The sequence below is a fragment of the Dasypus novemcinctus genome, chromosome 7 (genome assembly GCF_030445035.2).
Source record: "Dasypus novemcinctus isolate mDasNov1 chromosome 7, mDasNov1.1.hap2, whole genome shotgun sequence".
In the NCBI taxonomy this organism is placed as follows: Eukaryota; Metazoa; Chordata; class Mammalia; order Cingulata; family Dasypodidae; genus Dasypus; species Dasypus novemcinctus.
The window spans coordinates 51164987-51187475 of NC_080679.1; the positions used below are offsets into that span (position 1 = coordinate 51164987).

At 34.2% G+C, this 22489-nt stretch overlaps 1 non-coding gene and 1 pseudogene across 1 annotated transcript; both read right to left on the minus strand.

Annotated features, from left to right (window-relative positions):
• Nucleotides 1-11615: 11615 nt before the first annotated feature.
• LOC111765339 (U6 spliceosomal RNA) lies at nt 11616-11723 on the minus strand. Its single transcript, XR_002797710.1, has one exon. It is a non-coding gene; the product is annotated as a U6 spliceosomal RNA (small nuclear RNA).
• Nucleotides 11724-12343: 620 nt separating this feature from the next.
• LOC101415857 (nucleoporin NUP35 pseudogene) lies at nt 12344-12962 on the minus strand (annotated as a pseudogene).
• Between the last annotated feature and the right edge of the window lie 9527 nt (nt 12963-22489).

A 22489-nucleotide genomic window follows, 5' to 3' on the forward strand; every position in this document is an offset into this window, starting at 1 on the left:
GAGAGAAACTAATGCTATATGAAGACATTCTAATTTTTCACAGTTTTCCTAATGTGTTTCTGAAAACCTCATATTTATGTATTCAACTCAAATACTCATTCATATTGGTAATTAAAATTCCCCCAAATTATGAATATGTTTATGATGCCACTTATACTTTTAAATTTCTCTGTGAGATTATTTCATTATGTATGGTCCTAACTTAATCCAAATACTTCTTCAAAAATTTGTTTTTTTAGGTGAGAAGTTTCATGGGAGATTGAGAAATGCATATTATAATTGGGGGATCAAAATTTTCACTCACACTGTCAATATCAGTCCTGCTTTGGTTCCCAATTTTGTGTCTATAACAGACACATTGAGTTCTGCCAGGTAATAAAGGAAGAACATTGCTGAAGTTCTTTTCCTTTTGTTTAGAGAAACTAAGATAACATGGAAAAACATCACTTTTTTTCCTCCAGTCTCTGCTTTCTCTATAAAATTTAGAATTTATGGTTGCAAATAAAATCATATACCTGAAAAACACTTACAGTTAATGTTATTTTCTGCATTATTTTACTAACAACACTCAAATCATAGTTTTAGAAGCAAAATCAATGAGCAAATCTCTGTCATAGGTGGGTTGAATTGAAAATTATGATTGGACCATTTTAAAAATCAAACTTTTAAGTATATGTTTAAATAAACTTATACATAGTCCAGAGGTGACTGACATTGGCCCTGTTAAATCAGAAATAAGCATATAAAAAAGTGTAATTTTGCAAAATAAAACCAAATGTTTAAACAATCACTAAGGACAGTTATTTACCAACTATTTCAATCCCATTTTCATGCTAGGGAGACAATTTAAAAATTACGCTTTAAATTATTTTTAAATTCTTGTGCAAACTATAAGACTGAAATTTAAAAATCATGAAAAAATGAGATTTAAACTAAGAATTATGTAGAAATGTGTGCCTAAGAATGTATAAGTTCACATATAGATAGATATGGCTGAACATTGATACATAGTTTACAAATAGAAAGGGCTACAATTAATACATATGCTTTCTTTTAAAAATTACTGGCATCATTTACCTTCTCTAATTTTGTTCTCACTCTTAATAGTGAAAATTTTGGCCATCTTTAGTTTAAACAAAGTTATCTGTGCAGAGATCATGGAAAGATCTTCTCATATCTTTCCATGTCCAATTGCCAATTTTGGTGATAGTGTACATGATAAATAAATATTTGTAAATTGATTGCCTGAAAGGTACAAAATAATATTTTGAGTAAATTCATTCTTTCTTTAAACCAGGACTTTTATTTTCATTTTACTTTAGATATCTATGCAGGCATATGTTTCTAACATATGTGGTTATTAACAAGAATAGATCATATCTAAAATGGAGATCAAGTGGTCCAAAGATAAGAGACATATAGATTGCATGATCTGTCAATCCCTGTTTGAGCTTAACCTTATTTATCCACTCCTGTAGTAGCACTCAAGTCATGAAACCAGACTATATCATTATTTATTCAACCCCAATTAACCTTGAATCTCTTAAGAAGAGGAGTCTAAAGCCCTATTCTGGGGAACCTTTCCTTGGATAACACACTGCTACACAAGTCCTTTACTCTAGACCAGTGGTTTCCAAAGTGGATAGTGGATACTCCAGGAGTCACTCATACTCTGGGACTAAAATGTTAGATTTTATGTATATTTACATTCTATTTCATTGTATTTACACTTCAAGTTTTGGGCATATATTTACATATATATGCATGAAATATTTTGAAATATTTTAGAATTAATATAAAATATATAAATATTGTAAAGATGTATGCTTAAAATTTTTGGTTGACAAAACTACATGATTAATAAATTGAAGAAGATTGCCCTGGCTGGCTGGCTGTGATGTGAAGAAAGTCTCACCCTGTTAATAATTCCTGACATTGTGCTGTCTGAAGCCAAATACAACTACTTCTCCCCTTATCACCCAAATCACCTAATACCGACACCTTCTTTAACCTTAACAACTGGTGTGTAGTTCTGTCTACTTTCATAAACTGGAGATTACTTAGACTAGGGGTTACCAAATTTTTTTTTCTGTAAAGAGCCAGATAGTAAATATTATGTGGACCATGTGTTTGTTATCGTAACAACTCAACTCTATTAACTCTGATGTAGTAGTTTGAAAACAGTGAAAGTCAATATGTAAACAAATGAGTACTTTTATTTACAAAAATAGTTATCAGGTCAAATTTGGCCCACAGGCCATGGATTTCTGACCCCTATCTTAGACACTCACATACACTTGAGTCTTTCATACCTCAGATTAGAGTTCTAAGAATGCTTGTGCTTCCCCTGCCATTAAGGTTGGGATTTTTCCAACCACAGCCTGTGGTGTTAACAGCTATGTTTATTCTGGTATTATGGAATAAATACACCTTTACTTCTAAGGGATATTTAATGCTAAATATACTTTGCTACTTAAAAATGTAACTCTATTAAAGAAACACGTTTTTTAAAAATAACATTGATACATATTATACCTGTTACAATTCCATTTTCTTGTATTTATTTATACATTGAAGAAATATTTACCAGATCAAAAATGTTGTAAATTCTGTGTAATAATGTTATTACCTGTTACACATTACTTGATAATGTTATTACTTGTAAGACCCAGAATATACACCCTCAGAGATGAGAAGACATAGTGACAAGGATGCATATTAAAAACATTAATCAGTTTCTGAATTCATTTTTTACACCTGCCACTGTACCCTATCATGTGACTATAATGCAGTTAATATACCCTGTCCCTTATTCATGGATATCAAATTACTTCCAATCTTATGCTTTTACAAAAAAGGTTGAAATAAGGACTTTGCATATAAGTTGTTTCATAGTGTGCCAGTGGGATGAATTCCAAAATTTGGAATTATTGTATACATGGTATATACACTCTTAATTTTTATAGTCATTTGCCAATATGGCAAATGACTTTCCGTAGGGATGACACAGTTTTGATTCCTATAGCAATGAATAAAGGGGATGCTTCCCACAGTCTCACCATCAGAGTGTATTAGCCAACTTTGGGGTTGATAATCTCACCGGTGAAAATGTTACCTCTGTATAGTTTTATATTGTATTTTTCTTCTGACTAGGTGAATTGAGTTTGATTTTTCATTGTTCCTTATCTAAGAATTGTCTCACCGTTTGGCCCATTATTTTCTATTGCTTATCTTTGTTTTATTGATTTCTAAATGTTCTTAATATTACTTAATATTAATATATTAGCAAGAGTATGCTTTTCTGTAAGGAGTTTTATATATTTTGGCCAGTTCTTTTTTTTTTTTTTCATTTGGTTTTGCTCTTTTTATTTTGGGCATTATGGGACTTTTAAGAATAGTATTTATTTAAACATATTAATTTTTTCTTCTATGGGTTCCACATTTTAAGTTAGTTAAAAATATCGTCTCTATCCTGAGTTTATAAAGAAATTCTCTTATCTTCACTTATATGAAGAATATTACCCTCTTTCCACAAAAGTCAAAAGAAGATAGGTCTTATTTCCTGAATGCTAAATATAAGTTTTCAATATCATGATCACATTAGCTTTGAAATGTATATTTGAATCTCTTTTCAAAATTATATTTTACTTTCTTACTGGAAGAGGACCAATAGAGGAGAAAGGAGTTAGCAAATATTAAGACTCTTGATGTCTTTGTTTTTCTGCCCTTTTCTTGTCACTTTTTCACTGAAAAGAGATACTGTTTTTTGTTGAAGTTGTTGTTTTGTCTAGAAATGCCTTTTAATTTGTAGGGATCATTTAATAAACCTCTTTAGCATCTATGATCCTCATCTCCACCTTAGGAAGAGATGTAGAGATGTATTTTTTTTTTCTGTTTTCTATGTTTTCATTCCAAAGCTGTTTGACTATCCATGGATGCCCTCTAGAAATTTATAAAATGAGGAACCCCACTTTTACTCACATCACACTAAACATTTACAGTCTCCCAGCTAGAAAACATAATAAGATATAGAACTGATTATCACACCAGGGAAGATTCAAAAATTACAGATTTCTCTTGATGGTTCATGAAACCATCATATTCTGAATTGTTTATGAAAATATTTTATCTTGTCCAGATAGGAGCATAGTATCTGCGTGAAGATAAAGCTTTCTACTAAAGAAAGATAAAATTTCTATATCCTTAATTACCTCTTTATTACACACAGAAAAGTAGCAAAACTTCAATACTGACTTCCAGGTGGCCGAAGGAGTAGAACCAACTTGTTATGAAGCCAGTACAGTTTCTGGGGAAAAAAAAAAAAAAATGAAAGAAAGAAAGAGAGAGAAAGAGAGAGGGAGAATGTGTATGTAAGAGAGGGAGGCAGGAAGGCAGGAAGGCAGGAAGGCAGGAAATCCCTCAAAAGCTAACGACCAAGGTCTCATACCTCAAAAAATGGCAGGCCTTAAATTAGCCCTTCTACCTAGACATGCTGGTGAAATTGTAACTACTATAAAAACTCGGCCATTGGAAAAATGATTGCCTGAACTTTAGTCATTTCATTATTTACTCTTCTATTAAAAAAGAAAAAACTCTCCTATGTCAAGTCATCCCATATCTTCTTAATCATTTCCTCTTAGGACTTCAAAAATTCATCTATTAATTGTCTCAATATAAAATGGAACTGTCCAAGAATTATGAATAAAGTCTTTGAGTCCTTAGAGGTCATACCTCAAAAATAATAGCCAATTGTTTCTATCCCATCTATACTTGATTGACCAAAGACTCCTTCCCAGGAGAAGTTTATTTGATTGCCCAAATTAATTTAGTACCTCAATAGTCCAAATTCTTTATTGTGATGGACCAAAGAAGAAGATGAATTATTGCATTTTAAATTTTAAAAAAACTTTTGTTTAGTAGGAAACTATACGTTGATGTTGAAAATTATATATATACACAGTTGTAAGCCTCTCTGTCTTAACTTATAAGGTATTCTCTTTAAATAAACAATTTTCAACTTTAAAAAGCATATACAGTTTAAAATATACATTTCTTAAAATAAAAATGAGATTCATAGATCACAGATCTGGAGAAAGAGTGGTAAGTAAATCAATGTGATGAATTTTCCTTTAAAAATTTTGTTCGTAAGAATTAAGTGTTAAATAATGCCTGGAGTAAAATATTTTAAATCAACAATTATTTTCCTCCTAGTGGAGTTTAATTCCTGACAGAGGTCAAGTTAATTTTAGACTGTAACAATAAGACACAGGCCAAGAAATTTATTAAAATAAAATGTAAACAAAACAAAATAAACAAATAAAAAGCTTTGGGATTGAGGAAAGTGTATTTAAAGAAAAAATACAATCTCACCTAGTAACAAAATTTCCGGAAAATAAGAAAGGGAAAAAAACTCCCTCTTCTTTGGTAAAAAATTACTTTGAAATCTCATTGCTTATTTTTTTCCAAAATTTGTATTCCAATATTAGGATTTTAAAAAATTTTAAAAATTTAAAAAATTTCTAGGGGTGATTTGAAAATATACTATAAAATGAAATTGATTATAATTCTTCATTTTCCTTCAATTTATTTTACAGATCAATACGCTAAGATATGAGACGGTAAGGAACTTTGCTCAGGCTTAAAAGAGTATTAAATGCTGAAACTACACTTTGTGCTAGGACAATTTGATTCCAGAACTTACATAACCACAATGTTATATTTCCTTGTCAGATAGCTATGCTTACAATAGGGTTGCATCAGCAAACTTAGAAAAGAAGAAATTAATGTATGCAGGGGATATGAGAATGCATGAGTCAACGTTCATTTCAAATTAGATTGCAAGGAGCATTACATGACATTGGCATTAGTATTTCAAAATTTTCCAAATTAGATAAATAGAAGAAAAATGACGAGTACTGACAGAAATAACAAAGTCTAGGAAATAATTTTTGAGAAAGTGATTTTTTTGCTTTCACATATATTGACTTTAAAGTAACAATGGATCTCCAGGTCATGACAGATGGTCATTCAATTGGAGATACAGTGAAGATGTGGATTTGTGAATTTTCCTTATAATTTTATTTGATTTTTAAAATTTAATGAGTTCTCTGATAGGAGTACAGAATGGTGTAGTGGAAGTTTAGTAATAAGCCTCATTCTCATGCCTCTGGATGATGTCTAAAACTTAGCTTCCAGTCAGTCACTTGATTAAGTTCTTTTTTTTCCTCCCCCCTTTCTGATATAGATAGTTTTTCCTATTTGAATATGGTTAATTATGAGTTTCTAAAAATATGGTTGAAAATATCTGTGTTAGTGACAATTCTTTTCTCTCTAATTTAAATATATCATTTTGGTTGCTACTTTGTCCTCTTTACTGCTCATCCTATCTACAGCTCACAACTGTGCCACCTGCCCAGTCAAAAAGTATATGCATGTAGGCAACAAGCATGTTGTATGGTATTTCATGTCTTAGAAATGACAGGAAAATCTCCAGAGCTCTGTTGAGAGGTATGTGGTATGAAGGTTGAGGTCAGGTGCTGTTAGGTTAGCCCATGACTATGAGAGCAGCTGTTGCATTGGGCATTGCTAGACAAACAGGCAAACATTAGGGGACTGTGGGCTTTCATGAAGATGGTAATGAAATTCAGTAAACTTTTTCTTTGAAGAAATCAAAAGCTCCTCTCAATGGGCTACAGAAAAGTGGTTGATCTCAGTGATCTATACAAAGCATTTTAAATAGCAAAACTTAGAATGGTATGATGAAATGAATGTGAAGAAGTGCATAATATGGGTTCATTGCCATAATTTGGCAATGTAAAGGTTGGGTGGGAAGGATGTTACAAGAGACTTTGTGTGAAAGAGGAAGACCCAAAATTTAGGAAATAATATTGGGCATATAAATGAGGGAGAAGTTTTAAGAACCATTTTGTAGGTAGAATGCCCTTAATTAATGTTGGGTGTTGAGCAAGAAGCAATAGTCAAGTTGTTTATCATTCCTTTACTTGAACAAGTACAAGGAAGATTTACTGGAACCAAAAAGGTGGAGAACATGAAATGTTTGTTTTTAAACATGATAGTTTTGAAGTGCTGGTGTGTCCTAGAAGGGAGATGATGAAGATGATGAAGGAGATGATCTTCTTCATCAAGAAGATGAAGGGGTGTGATAGGTAGTACACCCCTACTTAAAGGGATTGACAGGTAGTACAGTCAAAATGGTTCTGAAAAGTCAATTAGTAATCCCTTAGGAAAGAAGCAGTAAGGCATAATCTAGGCTCAATCTGGACACAGTATGTTGAAATCTAAAAGCCAAAAATTCAGGCTTTATTAACCATGTGCACTCAGGTAATTTGCTTAATTTTTCTAATCCTCAAAGGAAAGCCAGATTTCAGTTCCAGCAAGAAGTTGAGTGGCATGTTTTAAAGAGAGATTGAGGATATATATGATATTCTGATGACTGATAGTGGACATACTTTAGACATCAGAAAAGGTAGAGATAAGGCCAACAAAATGATGTTTTTAGATCAAATTTTTTCACCCCAAAAGACATAAAGTATGTTGAAGTTCTAAGTCCCAGAATCTCAGAATATGACCTTACTCTGGAATACAGTTGTTGCAGATAGAATTGGTCAAGTTAAGATGAGGATACACTGGATTAGTGTGGGCCCATAATCTGAAATGAAATTTGATCACAGACAGAGGTAAAGCACAGAATTCCATAGATTTCTGGCATGTCACCACCAAAATCCAGGAGAGAGGAGTGGGACAAATTCCTCAGACATCAAAGAAAGCATGGTTTTGCTGAAAACTTGAGTCCACACTTCCAACCCTAGGACTGTGAAACAAGAAATTTTGGTTGTGTTCTAGCTACCAATTTGTGGTATTTTGTTTAAGGCAACCCTAGGAAACTAAGATTAACCATATTAGGTTTCAGAAGATGAGGGATGATCCGGAAAATTGGAGTTCCCATGGGCATAAGAGAATGTCATAAAAATGGATAAATGTAATAACTTTTTTAACACTGATGATCTCAACATCAACAGTTACTGAGGTTAGGTGTGTTAGGATGGTGAAGGATTGATGAACAATTTGCTCTGAGCATTCCAAAATCTATGGTTTCTCTGTTTTCGCCTCTTTGACGTAAAATTCAGAATTCAGATCCACTATTAAATACTGCTATTTTATATTTTCACATTGGTGAATTTCATCTGTTAGGGGACTTGGAGTAGATTTTTGCTTTGTTGTTTTCCATCTTTCTCCCTTAAGATGACTCTACCTAGAGAGGAATAAACATGAGATGGTATAATGTAAACGTAGTGCTGTCTTGTTAACATCTTTGCAAGCTCTCATCACCAATCAAGTAGGTTTTTTATAGTAAAATGTGGGACTACATCCCATCCAAACATCATGACTGGAAGTAAAAAGGGAAAAGCAAAATAGAATATCTTCTACTAATTATAATTTGTAAATACTATAGCACACTAGGAGGGATATGTGCTAACAATTTGAAAAGTAGGCACAAGTGCTCCCTCCTGACTGATAGAAGCAGTAATATGGAGAAAGTGGGATGCAAGTTTCAACATCAGTACATCATCATTCCCATGGCTTCAAAAACCATTGATATATTAACATCACCAAATCCAAATATCGAATTTGAAATTTCTCCTGAGAGATCATTATATTCAGCTACTTGTAAGACAATTCCCATGTAGATAGCCAAAGGAGTTATAAAATTTAACATGTCCAGAACTGAATGTGCCATCTTTCTACAATAACTGGTATTTCTCCCATAATATCCATTTCTCCAAGTAACACTACTAATCACCTACTTTCTCAAGCCACAAAGCAATCTCCTACATCACCCATAGATTACCACATATATTCAACACAAAACCTTTAGGTCAAGTTCATGAGTATGTCTTGATTTCTTTTTCACCAATCTTCAATTTTACTGCCTCTAACAATTCTGTATCTCAGTACATCAAGAGATATTTAATTGGTATCAGTTTCACCTGCATTCACTGTGGATTCCAATTTCCACCAAGCTGTTAATGTGATCTTCTTAAAGTCAATCTTAGATTATCATTTCTTCTTTTCATTTCCTTCAATGACTTCGCATGTTTTTCATACTAAATTCCAAATATGTTGTCATTGCATAGAAGACCCTTCACTCTTTGGCTCTTGCTTATGCTTCCTCCTTCATATTTCATCAGCCTCAAGTCATAAACAATTAATTCAATCAACAAATATGTATTGTATGTCTGCAATGTACCAGAATGCAGTGATAAATAAAGAAGAAAAAAGACCCCTTCTTTTCTTCTAACATGGGCAATATCCAAATGCATTATCCTCTTACCTTCAGACCTTTTTCCTTGAAGTTATTTCCCTTCTGTTAGCTAAGCGAATGCCATTTCCTCATTCATGCTCTGGTATAGGGATAAACTGCTTTAGGAAGTGTTCCTTGATATATTCCACTATCCTGTTCCCAATTCTATAGTTTCAGATAAGTACCACTCTATGTACTAACCTAACACCTCTTTATCATAGCACTTATCAGGCTGGATTTATTTTCTTTTATGTCTTTTTTAAAAAAGCATTTTATGTATTTATGCATGCATGCATGTATGGATTTATTAATTTATACATGTTGACTATAAGATAATAAGACCTAAAGTAATTAAGTCCATTTTTTTTTTCATTTCCAATACTTAACACAATATTTGTTAGAGGATAATGCTTAATGAATTCTTTGGGCGTTAAAACTTATCTATTTTTATTATCTTAGTTTTCAATAACTAGTGACATGACTTATAGCTTTATTCTAACCATTATTTTATTAAAAATGATAGAACAATTTGGACTACAAACTATCTCTTACATCCCTGGAAATCTATTATTTTAGTATATTATGATAAAATCTAATTAAAATGCTAGAAAATTACTTCCAATTTTATCATTGATAAACCTATTCAGTAAACCTAAAGATAAAACATACGACTTGAGATCAGGGAAAAACTGCTCAATCAATTATATATTTAAAAACAGTGACATATCTTTAATCATGCTTAAAATATCTTGTCTGCTTTTCCAATTCTTCCTAAGCTTATTCTCATCTTTGCATTTATTGTTGAGAAATGGAAATTACACACAAGCAAGTTCAATCAAGCTTTGTGGCCCAACTCAGAATTTTGCTACTTATGTGATTATCCATGTTACATACCTCCCTATCTTCTTGCTCTAGAAATATATAATTAATGATTTCATTAATTTTATAAAAATTACTGGTTTCATAAAATGAATTTCATAAGATTAAAATGATTACATCCTTTCCTATAATTGTAAGGATATATTAAATAAAACTTCTTATCAGTGTTACAAATTAAATACAAAAAAGTAGAGCAACCATTTTCTGCAACTGTCACAGCTAATTTTGACATGGTTTTATTGCCAACATATTCATTAAAGATTTTTTGAAAAAAGTAATCTTACTTTGGAAGCATCCTCCTTGGCACCAAAATGTACTGTAAAATCTCAATACACCTTATGATCTCTTTGTAATTAAATTGATTGAGTAAAATCCAGTTTGAGGTTGGAAAAGATAAGCATGAAAGAAAACAGGGCAAAATTATAGTAGCCGGTCATATTGATCTGGTTTTAGTATTGCCCTATATATCTTCACTATCTTTTAAAATGTAAGTGAATTTTATTTTATCATTAGCAAGTAGGACTTTGAGTTAATATTTAATGTTTTTGTGAGGGTCAGAATACATTGCCATTTTTCAAGCTGTACCCTTACCTAATACTTTACTAGGAGATCAGAAAACAAGCTTTTCAAACTATCAACTTTGGCATGATGTGTTTAACCACCTCGTTAAAGTTTGCAACTACTTTTTATTGTCTATTCTCAAGCAGTTAACTTTGTGCCTATATCATTGTCCCTTATAAATTAAAGTTATATATTTTATGTTTAATTACATTCCTATTTTTACATAAAATTCAGTATTATTTTTTAGAACAAAATTAAATGAGTAATATTTGTGGTCAAGTACTCAAAATGAGAAACTAATTTACTATAAATTCTTAAAGTTAACTAACAGGTAATTTATACTAAAGGATTAATTACAGGTGCTATTTCAAATTATATCGACTAATTAGTCTATAGCCAAGAGATGAGCCATTCTAACAAAAGTCCTTAAGTGAGTAAGAATTATTCTGCACTAACTCTACTCTATATCAGTTAAGATTAATAAAATAAACTCACTAATACCAAACTCTATAATCCATGACAAACATACATGTATTACATATAAAACTAGTATGAATTCTCGCAAATTATGTGGACCAAGAAAATGACAGTTACATGCATATGTTTTTGTAGTACCAGAATATTGAACTTTATATATGTGTGTGTGTGTGTGTGTGTATATATATATATATATGTTTATTAGAGAATTTTCGAACATCCAGAACAGTCATGCATAATGTGCAGAAATCAACAACACCTTACATTTTTGTTGAATATTTGTTACAGATTATGAAAGAACATCATCAGACTATTACTGGTAACTAAGGACTACACCATATATTTAGTATATTTTTTCCCTACTCCCCTATTATTAAAAAATATGGAATGCTTTGTGAATTTGCATGTCATCCTTGTGTAGGGGCCATGCTAATCTTCTCTGTATCATTCCAGTTTTTAGTTTATGTGCTGCTGAAGAGAGCACTGAACTTTTTTTAACTACATTTAATTAACAAATTTATTATCAAGAAACTTGAGCACTTGAATATTAGGGTAGTAGGTTTTTAAAAAGACTTTCAGTTTTAGAACACTGATAGATGACATTTCGCAACAGGACACATACAAAAGTGAGGGTAATTAAAATATTAAATACTGTATAAATTAAAAAACCATAATTCACACTGCTAATTATAATCTTTTTGTTTTGGTAGAAGCAGCTGCACAGTTTCCATTCATGCAATTTACCCTAATTTCTTATATAGACTTGTCTAACCCCAAGTTCACTAATATATTTTAATACAGTGCTGGTTTTTTTTGTGTTTAAGCATGCACTATCAAAGAAATCACGCACAATCCTATTTACATAGATTTTCAGTTTCTTAAAAAAAAGTGAATTGTACACATCTTCTAAAATGTGAGCTACAAATATGCTGTATCCTTAAAGAAAAAGTCTTCTAAAAGAAGTATGAGATAGCATCCCAATGTACCAAGCATGATTATATAATTAACCAAAGGAAACTAGCAGTACTCTGCTGCCTCTTTTTTTAGTGTAACTTTTTTTAGTGTAACTCCATTTTTGTATTTGAATCTTCCACTTTTATTATACTACCAAATGAACATGTACTCCATTGCTTTGGATACAAGACTTCCATCGTTTTTGATTTGTCTGTCAGAACATGTTAGTCACTAGTAGAAGCTTTATATGCTATAGCAAGAGATCTCATGGTAGAAATCCTAGGATTACTTCTAGATTGGGATGGTGTACCTAAGGTTTTGATTGGTGGGGTAAAGTCTAGAGATGGAGATCAAAAAGCATATCTCATTGTTTACCATAACCCTTTTATCTATACATGGTTTTATGCCAATCATGATAGACTCTCTAAAAATCTTCCTATCTTTGCTTGAGGCTTTCTGGGACTGCAGTTTAGATTGCTACTGAATATGCATCTGATTTCCTGTGTTAGACATTATATGTTTTAAGATATTACCATTATAGTGTAAATTGTAATAATATATAGGATGCGGATGCTTGAGGAAATCCAAACACAGTCACCCAAGTGTCATTGAGGTGATCTTCTGAAGTCAGAAAATTTCCTTGAATATAAAAAGGATCCAACTGGGTAGGAGATAATGTAGTCTTCCATGGTTGGCCAATATTTGATGTATTACACATACTTTGTCCTGTTCTAAGAGTAGTTGTAACTCCAACAAGAGGACTCTGCATTACATAAATATTTGCCTGTCTTTTTGAAACTAAAGGGGTTGATCCAAATCCTGGGCTGGAAAAATCATCATATGTAATTCTAACTGGTGTAGCAACACTTTTATTATGAGCTGGTACAACTGATTGTGGTGCTGTCCCCCCTACAACTAAAGGTGATAATATTACCATTAGTCTTATTGAAGGGCCACCAACTGATCAGGCTTATGGAGTCTAATGGAGCTGGTAAATTCCTCATTAAATTTCCACGTAAGAACTGGAAATTAACTCTTGGCTTTTGAAAGCATCATAGGTTCGGTTCCAAGCGTGTGTGCCTGGGGTTCCATGGCAAAGTCTGCCGTCTTGGCAACAACTACGCTTACCTTGGGATCTTCATGATTTTCAAAAATGGTGGAAACTCAAGATTGAACTTTTGATTGTTGATTTTTGCCAGTCTCAATAAAATAATTGTGAAGCTTACAAAACACTGACTTATGTTCACCAATTTTATCTGTTTCATTTCATTTATGATTGTGGCTGGCAGCTCTTTATTTCTGCCTCTCTGATCTTGTTAGGTATTTCTCAATTTATATGAGTTATTTCAAATCTGTCCAATAATTTGTTTTTAGATAAGTGTTCCAGATTCAGCTTCTTTTGACTGCAAACAAAAATCCGTCACTGATAGACATACATGAAATTTACAATGCATTTTAATTAAAAGTACACACAAGGACACAAATCTAAAGCTACATCACAAACCCTCAGATGTTATTTCATATGAAAGACACAAAAACAGCTACATTGATGTGGAACTTGGAACTGCGACAGAATATTTAAGGCTTCTGTGTTGATATTCATTGATTACCTCTCAGTTCCAAACTCACCCACATAGTCTCTGCTTTGTGATGCTAGGGTTGAGACTCTAAAAAACACATATCTGGTTTAGCCAACTGTGCACTGAAAATAATCTACTAGATTGAAGGGAGAAGAAGGCATTTGCTTCCTTTTGTTTGCCCTCAATGGTGTGCCTTTTCAGTTCTTGCAATGTTGCCCCAGGAGAATTTCTTTCCTCCGATAGTAGCAGTTTCTACCTGGAGCAACAGCTGAATCCAGCTTTCAGCTTTTCCATCATTTGCAGATCAGTCTCTTTATACCCTCCCCCATCTCCAAAGATGCAGGAACTAACCAGTTGGTATTCCTACCCAGTGGTCTTGTTTCAGCCACATGTCTCTCTTCTGTGCTCTATAATACCAGTAACAAGCAGAACCTCCTTCTCAAAAGTCTGAGTTTCACGTCTACAGAGTGTCCTTTACATCTTTCCAAGTTTTGGCAATTCTATCCTCTTCTATTTGTACCTCTAGTCCTAGATATGGTAGTTGCTTCCTTCTCTTCAGTTATATAGTTGCCTATTGTATGCTTAGTTCACAATTTCTTTAAAAAATGTGCTCTCTTAACAAATAGCATGATTTTTATCTCCTGATGGACCTTGAATTATACCAAAATTGGTGTTACAAGCATTTCTAGCAAATATGGAATTTTACTATTGATTTTGTCATATGCTTAAGTTTGGATGCAGTGCTGATCTTTTTAACAGTGGAAAATTAGATGCTAGTAATTCATGGCAGTAAGTAGCATCATCATCAATCAAATAACCACCTGTGGCTGATTCTGTAAAGGTATCTATTGAAGTAAGTGCTTTGGGGGCCAAGTTGCTTTGAAGTTGGTGAATGAAATCTTTTGAGTACACTGTGGTACCTACGGGAAAATAGTTATAAGGATGTATATTTAAATTGTTGTTCCAAGTAATATTCAAATAATAAGAATATGTTTAAGTCATCCTTTTAAAAATGCTTATTTTTATAGCTACAAAGTCAATATTGCTGAAAACAAAACTTAGAATTTAATTTTACAGGTTACAGAACTATCATGTAAGTTGTTTTTTTTTTAAGATTTATTTATTTATTTATTTCTCTCCCCTTCACCCCCGCCCCCACCCCGGTTGTCTGTTCTCTGTGATTATTTGCTGTGTCTTCTTTGTTCGCTTCTGTTGTTGTCAGGGGCTCGGGAATCTGTGTTTCTTTTGGTTGCATCATCTTGTGTGTCAGTTCTCCAGTGTGTGCGGCACCATTCCTGGGCAGGCTGCACTTTCTTTCACGCTGGGTGACTCTCCTTACGGGGTGCACTCCCGTGGGGCTCCCCTACGTGGAGGACACCCTTGCGTGGCACGGCACTCCTTGCGTGCATCAGCACTGCACATGGGCCACATCCACATGGGTCAAGGAGGCCCAGGGTTTGAACCACGGACCTCCCATGTGGTAGACAGATGCCCTAACCACTGAGCCAAGTCTGCCGCCACCATGTAAGTTTAATTCATAGTCTCATCAAATTTTTCATGTGAGAAGTTTAAGTGTTGATTAAAAAGGAGTGGGACTTGAAACTAAATATGGGGCTACCTGGTTGGACTCAAACAAAGCTAATTATTATGTACTCTAGTCTGTCTGTGTTCCCTTTGCCAGTGGAAGAGCATCACTATCTTGTCTGGTAATACGAACCTTTTTTGCTTGAAATAACATCTCCTGAGAAACAAGACTGGCAAAGAGATAGCCATTATCTTCAGGACCTATGCAACCACCCCTTATTGCACTAGACCAGTAACTATGGTAAGTGCTCACCATCTTCCAGGGGAGGTATTACAGAGTCTGACTTTGATGCAAATCACTTATACCCCAAAAGTATTACCAGATTTTATTAAGTTATATCAACAAAAACCTGAAAAATATGCATGCAATTGATTGTAATTTTATTAAATCAAAGAGGATAGAATATTAAAAATTATCTGTCTAAATTTATTGTACTTATCAGAGAGTTCAGATCTGATGTTAGCTTGTACAACTGGATAGGACAATGCAGTTTATTTGGTAGGTGGATGTAAACTTAAAATAATTCAATCGTGGCATAAGGCAATAAGGTTGAGATGTCTGAACTTTCCTTGTATAATGCAGAGAAAGAAATCCAAAAACTTCTCAATATAGGGATTTTGGAATAGATTTGCCATAGGTGACATGCACAATCAATCTGTCAATTACATATCCATAAATGGTTCAAAGAACATGCTCATCTCCAAAGAATTGGTAAAGTCATTCATGAAGGGAGGGTAGCCTCCTTAATGAGGTCTGTGGTGTCTATTCTCATTAGGTGAGTTATGATAAAAGAAGATGTCATTGATATGGGCTCCCTGGTTGATGAGATCCAAGAGTAGTAAAGGTCGGCATTTTAGTTTGCTAAAGCTGCTGGGAGCAGAATACCAGAAATGGGTTGGCTTTTAAAAAGGGAGTTTATTAGGGTACAAGCTTACAGTTCCAAGGCTGTGAAAATATTCAAATCAAAGCACCATCATATATTCTGTCTCACCCAAGTCCAGCTTCTGGCAATCCTGGACTCCTGCCATGTCTCATGGCAACAAGAGGGCCAATCTCTGCTTTCTCTCGAGGCTCTTTTTTCCCCCTGCACTCAATTGTGTTCAATCAGGCATATGATAGTCTCTTCCCAGGCATGTCTCTTTAATTTTGGGCTACTCTGCTGATGCTAGCCTCCAGTCTCTCTCATCTTCTTGGAGTTTCTCTGTCTTTCTGTGACTGTAGCAATCCTGGAGTCCTTTCTCTCATAAGGCAGGGTCAAAATGGCAGCTTCCTTTTTTTTGTGTGCTTCTTCTTTTGTTTCTCAACTTATATAAAACTATAGCAAGAGGGCAAGACCCAACCTGGGTCATGCTTCACTGTTTTAGTCCAATCAAACTGATCTAATCAAAAGTGATCTAATCAAGAGTTCCCTTAACTAGACCTAATGCAATCAAAGTGACCCACACCCACAAGAACGGTTCAATTCTAAGAACACAATCTTTTCTTGGATTCATATAAGCTTCAAATTGTCATACCACATAACAGAACTTAATCACTCTATCAATTAGAGGACAGTGAGGACAAAAACACATCAGCAATTGAATAGGTAAACATAATATGAAGAATTATTAACTAGTAGGAAGAGATTAACTAAGGAATAAAACATGCTAATGAGTACAGAAATAACAGATATATGTAGCAGGCTAGACTGGCAAGAAGGATCAAACTTTCTAGGAAGCTGCCCACTGTGGTGTTGTTGATAAGTTGGAAAGCTGCCTGCAATAGTGCTACTGAATTTGTCTGGGAAGCTGTCCCTAGAGTTCCAGTTCAACTTGCTGGGAAGCCTGTCATGGTGGTAACTATGCAACACACTTGAAAGCTGGCTGGAACCCTGGAAGAAATTTCTGGGAAACTGATGATGTGAGTGAAAATGTAATTTTGGTCCAGCTAGATAAAAGTAAACTGCTCTGGTTGTCCTTTTAGAATGGTATGGAGAAAAAGGCAATAGCTAGGTCAACAGTTCAATATCACACTACGTATGGGACCGCAATTACAACTAGAGTGACCATCTGATTACATTTGCAACTGTCTACAGTCATTATCAGAGATCCATTTGAATTAAATACAGGTCAAAGTGATGACTTAACTTAGGATGTGATAAGTATCATCACCACTGTATCTTCCAAGTTTTACCTCATCCTGGAGCATTGATATCACAAATTGCTTAGGGATATATTGTTACTTCAGGTTTCTTCTTTTGGGGAGGATAAATTCCAGGTGCTTCCACTTAGCCTTCCTACCATCATGGCCTTACCCCATATGGGTGATTCTCTTTTGCTGACTCAAGTCAGGTCTTTAATCTCCAGCCCAAGTAGTTTTTTTTTTTCTATTACCTAAAGTAAACAGTGCTATAGTAGCTGCCCATTTATTTCATTACTAGGTACAGAATGATATGGTGGAGCCAATGGCAAAGATCACTGTGGGTCAGGGCATTCTGATCACAAGTACAGCTTTCTTCTTTTTTGATAATTCTCCCAACTTGTCTTTGGCAATTGAGTGCTGCCATTTTTACCTCTGGTATTCTGTGATGACATCAGAGACCCCATCTAAATGATGGATGCTCTCAGTGATAAATTTCCCAAAACCTGAGTAAAGACATTTACAAGTGTCTTTTGGACTTTTTTTGTGGATGTAATTGCAGAGTAGATGCGAAGTCTGCATGTTATGAACCCACTACAACAATCTTCTCTCATGATGCACTTGGATACTTCCTTCACATTCGAGAAATTCTGATCTCAATGTCATTAAACATTGGCCACCATTGAGTCCAAGTTTCAGTCATTCAAACAAATGAGATGTCAAAGCCACCTCCAGTTGAACAAACTAACACATTAAATAAGCAATCTCTAGTAGGTGCACCTACAGTAATGTATTTGTCTTGATTTAGTGTTATACCTCCCTTCATCCTTGCAATGTCTCTCATAATCTATTCCCATATATATATAAATTTCTGACAATATATACAATTTATAAGTCTTTTGTTGTGTAATAGATATAAATATAAAAGAATGTGTGTGTGTGTGTTTGTACATATTCATACACATCTTGTAATTGTTCTGATGTGTAAACTGTTTTCTTCTGGGTCATAGTGTATACCTGATCCTAAAAGAGCCTGCTGAGATTTTACCCTAATTATGGATCTAGTGGCAAAACCAAGTAATTGTGGTGGTTCTTGAAGAGAATGAACTGACCCCTGTAAGATTTGTCTCCTAGATGATGTTATCACAGGGGTTTTAGACAAAGGTAATTTAGTATCCTCAGATGCAGGAAGGCAAACATTTCTACTAGCAATGGAAGCTCAGAGAGAATGGGGGGCTCAAGATTTTTTGTTTTACTTGCATTCAAACATATGTCCCCATTAAAGTATTAGGGTCCCATTATTTTCCAATTATTGCCCAATATTCACATAAGAAATATGATGAGCCTCTTATTTTGATCTGCACAATTTAATTTTGCATTTGATTTCCTGCAACTTAGCCCCATTACTACAAAAACTAATATAATATTTTATGGATGTCATGGAAACTCCCTGGTTCTTAGATAAAAACTGGAGCTGTGAACTAAATACCTGCCCTTGTCAGTTTCTATATAAGAGCACCAATGCACTCAGGAAATTCTATTCACACAAAAGGCCTTGCTGTCACTATTACTGCTATAGTAGTCAAGTTGAAACTTCTACTTTTCCTTCCAAGGCAATTGTTCCATATGGCACTTCATCAAAATCAACCAGAAATAATAGATTAATTGTAATGCAATCCACAGAGCATTATTATCCTATTTTTCATTTACAAGGAACTCAGTATTGCTCTCAAGTTCAATGATACAAATGAACCAATTCCAAAATCCTATCTTTGTATCTGTTTACTGGGACAATTCCATATTAATGGATATCAATTCCATAAACAGAAACCACACAGTAATTTGAACAGGAAAATTTTAAAACAAAGAGCTATTAGTTTGTAAAAGAAGCTTAACTACTAAAGGTTTGACAGAAATCCAAAGAACACAGAAACAGATACAGAGAGCAGACACTTCCTCAAAGGCTGATGTAGAGTACTCTAGGGAGAAAAAAATGGAAAAGAGTATGATTACAATCCACTGAATGGGGAGTAAGTTCAATTAGTTGGTACAGTCTGAGGAAGATAAACCAACCTGCCAAACTGGCAGGACAAATAAGACCTGATCACTGGGGCAGTGCTGAAGTTCACTGGGACATGTTGTAAGGGCCCTGCTGAAACTCAAAGGGTATTTCTTTATTGTTATGCATGCAAGACTCAGAAGAAATCACCCAGGACACTCGACCTCACTGGAAAACCACTTTCAGGGCTGCCACTGAAACTTGCCTGGAGGTGAATATTACAGGATATTTACCATGCTACTGACTGGTTGCCATGTATCATAGGAGCAAGTAGGAAAGAGATCATTGCAACCAGGAAAAGAAATCTTCCCCTCTAAGCAATCACTAGAATTTGTTGAAATATCAGCTGCTACCTAAGCTTACAAACTTAATAATGAGCCAGATGTCAAAGAAGAAATGTGTCCATGGTCCATCTTCAATATAACTAATCAGGGCAAAGATTGATGGTTAAAATGATAGTATCTCCTGGTGCCTTTGCTGACCCCTTTCTTATGCCTCATCAGCTTGGCACAGAGTCATCCATTGCTTCCCCTGTGGGTCCCAGGTGCTGATTCTGCAGGAAGCAAAATAACTCTTAGGACTAGTCACATATGAGTCTAAAGTCCAGTGATAACACATTAATATATCAAAATATCCAGGTTTCAAAAAATATTATAACATATGCAAAAAACAAACAAACTAAAAACTAAAAACAGGAAGAAATGACGCAGGCAAAGAAGATTAAAACAAAGAAACAATAAATGAGGAGTACTGAAAAAGACTTATAAAAAGTGGCCTTAAATATGCTCAAAAAGCTAAAGGAAAACATGGACAAAAAAACTAAAAGAAATCAGGAAAATTATATGACATAAAGGGAATACTAATACAGAGGGATTAATTATAAAAAGGAACCAGAAAGAGATGAAGAGTACAGTATCAAAAATTAAAAATTCCCTAGAAGGTCTTAGCAGCAGATTGAAACTGATAGAAGAATGAATGAGTGGAGTTGAAGATAAGACAGTCACTGTAATTATTTACTCTGAAGAGCAGAAAGAAGAGAGAGTGAAGAGAAGTAAATAAAGTCTGAAGAACCTATGGAACACTGTCAGTAATACCAATATATATTTGCAGGAATCCCAGAAGGTGAAGAAAGAGGGAAACAGGTAAAAAGAATATTCAAAGAAATAATGGCCCAAAACCTCCCAAATTTAATAAAAGACTTAAGTATATCCACCCAAGATTTTCAATGAATTCCAAACAGGATAAACCCAAGTAGATCTATATTGTGACATATTATAACCAAACTGTCAAATTCCAAAGACAAGGAGAAAATTCTAAAAGCCAGAAGAGAATAGAAATGTGTCATGTTCAAGGGAGCCTCATGAAAATTAAGTGCCAATTTCTCATCTGAAACCTTGGAGGCAAAAAAGAAGTGGGAAGACATAATTAGAGTGCTATCTGAAAAAAAAATGCCAACCAAGAAAACTATATTCAGGACAAAAGTCTTTAAAAAATGAGAGGGAAGTTAAGGTATTCCCAAATAAACAAAAATTGAGGGAGGGGGTCAAATGTGCCTAAAACAGTTGAGCACCTGCCTCCCAAATGGGAGCTCCCAGGTTATGTTTCCAATGCCTCCTAAAGAAGAAAAACAATGAGCAGACAATGAACAGAAAATGAGCAAAAGAAAAACAAGCAAGACAATAAGCAAACAACTAGCAGACCACAGAGCAAAAACAATAGAGCAGGGAGCAAATGTAGCTCAAGCAGTTGAGTGTCCTCCTCCCACATGGAAGGTCCTGAGTTCTGTTTTTGGTACCTCCTAAAGAAAAAAACAAACAATGAGCAAAAAAACAACAACAGAAAAACAAAACAAAACAATGAGTAGACAACAAGCACAAACAATGAGCAAAAGCAATGAGCAAACAGATGAGGGAATCATCTTGGAGGGATAAGAGGATTGTGTGAATCCATCACCAGTAGACATGTACTACAGGAGATACTAAAGAGAGTTCTTCAGGTTGAAATGGAAGGACAATAGAAAATACATTGAAGCTGCATGAAGTTATCTAGTTCTCCAGTGAGGACAGTAATATGTATAAACATAAATAACAGTATGATTGTACTTTTTGGTTTGAAACTCCACTTTTCATTTCTTAAAGAATCTAAAAGGCAAATGCATAAAATGTAATGATAAATCAGTGGTTTTAGACTCAGAATATATAAATATGTAATCTGTGACAAGAACTACATAAAGTTGATGAAATAGAGGGGAATAAGAATATAGCCTACGTGTACTACTGAAGTTAAGTTGGTTAAGCAAATAATATTGCAGTAGATTTAGGATCTTAACTGTAAGCCCCGTGGTAACTACCAAAAGATATCAGTGAATACGCAAGCTCATAGAGACCAAGGAGAGGTCAAGGAGAATGAACATAAGTTTTCTTACAGGGGAGATAGGGAAAGTTTTAGTAATGGATGGTGATAAGGATTCCTTAACACTGTGAATGTGATTAATCCTACTGAATAGTATGCTTGGGTGTGACTGAGATGGGAAAGTTTAGGTTGTCTGTATGTTCCTACAATTTGAAAAAAGAGAGAAACTAAAGTGATAATGACAATTAAATGCAATATGTGATCATGGGCAGGATCCAATAAGGGAGGAGAAAAGACTCAAAAGGACATTATTGGGATATATGAAAAAGTGTAAAAAAGACTAAGATTTACTTCAATGTTAAATTTCTGGAACTTGATAACTGCACTAGTTGGTTACACAACTGAATATTCTTGTTCTCAGGAAATGTATATGGAAAAATTAAGGAACATGAGGCATAGAACTTATACTCAAATGTTCAGAAGCCAGATTGATAGATGATATATAGATAGATAGATAGATAGATAGATAGATAGATAGATAGATGATGGATAGATAGCTGGATTGATGAATTGTTGGCTAGCTAGCAGATGGATGGAAAGAT